A 5123-nucleotide genomic window follows, 5' to 3' on the forward strand; every position below is an offset into this window, starting at 1 on the left:
ACCCATCCCCCTGTAGCTGGTGTCCAGCCAGGCATTGGCCATAGTTCTCCAGTGAACTGATCTGAAGCTCTATCTTATTCCAGAAGGCTTCCTGGTCCCTGTCCATTGCTGTAGTCTACTCTTAGGCTTTAAAGTTCCCAGACTGTTGTGCTCACTCACCATAAACTTGTGGCCACTAGGACCCTCAGTGTCTTTTTCTATTGTGCTTACTCATGGCCAGGAATCAATGAACTCAGTGAACTTTATGTCTGGTCCCTGGTGAAGGTTTCCCACTTTGTTGAACTGCACATGTCTCCTGTTGGTTGAGAGGAGTTTGAACCTGCTTCTTCCTCCTGAGGGGCTGCTATACCCAGCCTATGGCACTATCCCATTGTTGCACCATCTTAATTTCAGCACCCAAAGGTCCATTTAGAAAACCATTAAGCCATTCTCTCTAATAAGTCAAAATATAAAGTGCTTTCTTTTGTTCAGTGTCAAATTGCTGATGAAAGAGCTTGTGGCATTTGACCTATCACGGCAGATGTATTATCATATTCAGAGAATAATGGCATATTTTCAAACCACTTTGTCTAAATCACATGGACATGCCCCAGGAGCCCAGAGATCTGGCTGCTCTCCTGAGATGCAGAGAGGGGAGAGCCTCACCTGTGAGGGAGGGATAGACTGAGGATGAGGGATGACCTTAGGGGTGTCCTATGGCCAGCATCTGAATGTGGTCCATGCGGCCACTGGCAGGTGTCCTCCAGTCTGCCGAGGGCATGACAGTGGCTGGGTGGGACCCTCCCCGATGGCTGTGAGGAGGTGGGGGGTGGTAATGAGGACACATTTACTTCAATGGTGAGATCACTCGTGCTCCCTGATAACTTGCAGAGATGACTGGGACCCTGATCTCACTGTAATTTTTCTTCCAAGGGTCTCCCAGGCTTGTCAAGCCCTGGTGCTCCAGGTTTCTGCTGAGTGGTGGGGAGGAGCCTGCAGCCAGCCTCCTGTGGGTTCTATTCTAAAAGCCAGTGCTCCTTCACATGGAACTCTGCTCAATGTTATGTGCCGGCCTGGATGGGAGGGGAGTTTGGGAGAGAATGGACACATGTATGTGTAGAGCTGAGTCCCTTCACTGTTCACCTGAAACCATCACAACATTGTTAGTTGGCTCTACCCCAATACAAAATGTTTTGGTGTTAATAGCCAGTGATTTAACTGAACCGGGGAGCAGGGGGCTGGGCTGAGACCTCCTGGCTGTGTGTGCATGTGTGTATGTGTGTGTATGGCGGTGGTGGCTTCTCAGCACAGGGACAGGATGGGGATAGAGATGCAGTGTGCCTGAGCATTAGGGCCCCAACTAAAGGAAAGAGCCAGACCTCACGGACTCTCTGGGTTTGGACAGAGGGTGTCTTAGTGGCAACGTTAGGCCAAGACCAGACACGTTTTGTGTGGGATTGCTCCCACCCTTGCCATGACACGTCCTCAGGTGGGTGCTGGGGGTAAGGAGAGACATCAAAAATAACTGAGACTGAACTGGGTTGATAGGGCTCATAATGGAATTCAACTTGACTGAAAGAAAATCATGTCAGTGACATTTCTGAGTCTCTGAAGCCAAAGGCCACTCTGACCTGGGGAGTTCAGGGTTTACCCTGGGGGCCCCAAAGGTGTGAACATTGAGTGGCTTCTCCTAGGGCTGGCAAGGCAGTTATGCTCCTGGAGGGTTTGAAGTGTACATACCGCTGCCCCAGAAACCTGTGACCCAGTGTGTTCGGCCTCGGGTCCGTGGAGCGGGTCCTGGGACAATGGTACCAGTCTCCCTGGTAGGGTTCGCTGAACACTTGCTGAACGGATGCATGGAGGGTTGATGGGATTGGAGGGTGCACAGGATGGTGTCTCTGAAGCGAATGGACCTCAAGAGAATTTCTGCCGCTAGCAGCAATGTAAAGACTGCCAGTCATGCAGATTGCCCATCCGTGCTGCAACAGACAGGTTGCTCCCAGGCACATTCGAAATCCTCAGGACCACAGGACAGCAGAGGCTGGGCCATTCTAGAGGCTGCCCTGAAGAGTCTGGCTCTTGGGTGGCACATCTCTGTGGCCATGACTATATGGCTGTTATTTCAGGGAGACTTAGAGCAGAACCAACACCTGATGGAGCTCCTGCTTGGAGCAGACCCAGGGTATCAGTGGCCAGACAGATTTGAAAGGCCATGGCCCAAGGGGGGCGGTGGGGGTGGGGAACATAATGGGCCTCTTGCATGGCTGCTCTGTGGGTTTGGGACCATCCCTTTCTGAGGACAAACTGACCTACAGCCATGCCCTGGAGGGTGGTGATGGTTGGACTGTCAGTGCCCCTGAACTCCAAGCGCCCTCTTTGTCTGCACTCGGCCATCAGCTGTGACTTCAGCTCCCAGGTTAGAATGGGACATGCAGGAGAAGTGGCACCTCCCATCCCCCAAAGGACAGGTAAAGGTTTCTCTAAGTGGAGCCACCAGCCATGCACGGCAGCTGAAGCATCACTTGGGCCTGCTGCCCCTCCTGGCTGTGTGGTCAGCCAGCCTCAGGCAGGGGTATGTCTGCAGAGAAGAGGTGATGAAGCTCTCTGTGGTCTCAGCCAAGGCCAGGTGGGTGGAGGGTGAGACAGACCCTGAAGACACGAGACCCTTGGTGCCAACGTTCAGATGGTAGCACATAAGCCCTCCTCCCCTCTCAGGCAAGACAGAAAGGCACATAGAAAACCAAAGAAAACATTTGCAAGCCCTTAGGCACTATGTTGGGGCCCAGAGCCTGCAACCCACCAGCATGCTCCAGAACCAGATGGGCCCCTGCCCCCTTGCTTACCTCCTTGTAATCCTTGGGGCATGTTCCCTGCAGTAGGGCTCCAGGGCATGGAGATCAGAGAAGCCCCATGCCTGAATCCCACCCTTAACAAGGTCAAATTCATCTTCTTTGCCTCCGCAAAAAGTTTACAAATGCAAGACTCTGGCTTTCCTGAAACTGGAGGCCTAGCAGCTAAATCTCAATAAAACGCTGTGTGTTTCCAGGTCCTGCGGCTGGTCTCAGGGCCCCCAGTTACTGGGGTTCATGGGCACTTGCCCACTAACTCTCCATCAGGGAGGCAAATAGCTCCTCCGCTCTAGCAGGCCAAGTGCCTGTCCCCTTCAGATGCTTGATGGACCTCTGGGCCGCCGGCCAGGTTCCCCAGAGCAGGGCCTGCCACTGGCCAGCCCTCTGGCCCTCCTTATTCTTCCATGGGGGCCCTCTTCACCCAGCCACATTTGGACCTAACAAACCTTGTCAGACCTCTTAGAGGAGCCACAGAGCATATGTTTGTTGTCAGTATGATTTTATTTACTTTGCAGTGGGATCCACGAGAGCCGGAAGCACTGTGGGGGCTGGGGCCCCAGTGGTCAAAGTGGCCAGTCCCGAGCCTGGGGCAACAGGCGATCGTATTTAAAAAAACAAAATAAAATACAGAGAACGAATTGCTTGCCACGGACATCAGTGATCTCCTGGTAATGGTGGAAATTTCTTTAAACTTTCCCTAAGACAACGGAAACCCTGCCCTCTGACTAACCCAAGGTGCTACAGAGAAGATGACCAAGTGACTTGATCTCTCAACTGGAAACGTACTTTCCTACCTAGAAATTGAGCGCAACGTGTTTAACGGCCAGATGCCTGCAGCCTGTCTGCACACCCGCCCTGCCCCCCAGAGGCCCAGGGACATCCCTCTCCAGTCTCTACAGCCTGACTCAGGGGGCCACAGCCCCCTCCCTGCTCCCAGGCTCGAGTGGGTTTCACAGCCCCAGGGGAGGACCCTGAGGCCTGGACCACGTCCTGATTCAGAGCCAGGCATGCTGCACACAGACACGTCTCTCGGGGTCACCAAGGTCATGGCTCATGGTGAGTCTTCCCTGTGGCAGGAGTGAGGTGGCATGGGGTGAATTACACAGAAGAGGCACAGAGGAGTCCCCCTAGCTGGGGACGCACAGTCAGGCGGATGTGTGGAAGGGAGGGGGTTTGCTGACTCCTGAAGCAGGGGTGAGCTCTCAGATTGGGAGCACGCCACCTCTCAGCCAAGGCTGCAAGGCCAAGGTCAGTGGTCTCTTCCCTGAGTGGCAGGTGAGGTCCCCAGGACTGGGAAACCATCTTCATGACACCTTCACCTGGAGAGTCCCCACACTAGTCCTGTGAGGTGGGCTAAGCCAGAGGCAGTGTTCCCATTCTACAGATGAGGGAACCGAGGCTCAGAGTGGGGAGGTCACGCACCTGGAAAGGGTCAGAGGCAGGACGGGAACCAGGTTCCTGACCCCTAGGTAAGTGTCTTCCTTCTACACAGCACTGCTCACCATCTGTAGCAGAGCCCTGTCCTTAGGCTTCACAACTGTGGTGGCAGGTCCCTCTTCTGAGCCAGGGATGGCCGGGGACAGAATGCTTTCACTCAAAGGGAAGGCCTTGCAGCCCAGCTTAGAAATCCAAGGCTAATCAGATCCTGGGCCATCTGGTTCCCCAGGATCTCCAGGGGAAGCGCCCAGGCTCAGGCCAGACCCACAGGCTCCCTCCCCTTGCTGTGGGTTCATGGCACAGCTCCCAGGCCGGCCACACCCCTGCACGTGTGTGTGGGATTTCCCGGGGACACTCCGCCTCCTTCCTCTGAGGCAGGGCAGCCTCTAGGGGCCTCTGCTGGGCAGACAAACTGGAAGAGGCTTCCTTCCCTCGGCAGGGTGAACCCAGGTCCTCCTGCTATCACTCGGTCTCCCTCCACAGGGGAGGAGAGGCTAAACAGGAGATGGAGGCTTCCGCAGGGCCACGGCACAGCCCTGAGCAGGTTCCCACCCCACTTTGCGGCTGCTGCTTCCCAGCTATTTCTACCAAACAAGACTCAGATGAGAGAGCTCAGAGGGACCTCACAAAACACCAGGGAGAGCCACAGAGGCCCCCCCACCCCGACTACCATTCACAGATTTTGCCCCGTTTCCTAATCAAAGGTCAGAGCTGGGGGACCTCTCCCAGCCACTTCTGCCCTCATTTCAGGACCAGCATCTTCATCCTAGCTGTTTGCCCCCAGCAGGCTTTGACAGAAAACTCAAAGGTCCTGGATTCATAAACCTCCATCGTGCCTGACACTGTCCTGTCTGATCA

Source organism: Bison bison, unplaced genomic scaffold, assembly GCF_000754665.1.
Source record: "Bison bison bison isolate TAMUID 2011002044 unplaced genomic scaffold, Bison_UMD1.0 scf7180017864371, whole genome shotgun sequence".
In the NCBI taxonomy this organism is placed as follows: Eukaryota; Metazoa; Chordata; class Mammalia; order Artiodactyla; family Bovidae; genus Bison; species Bison bison.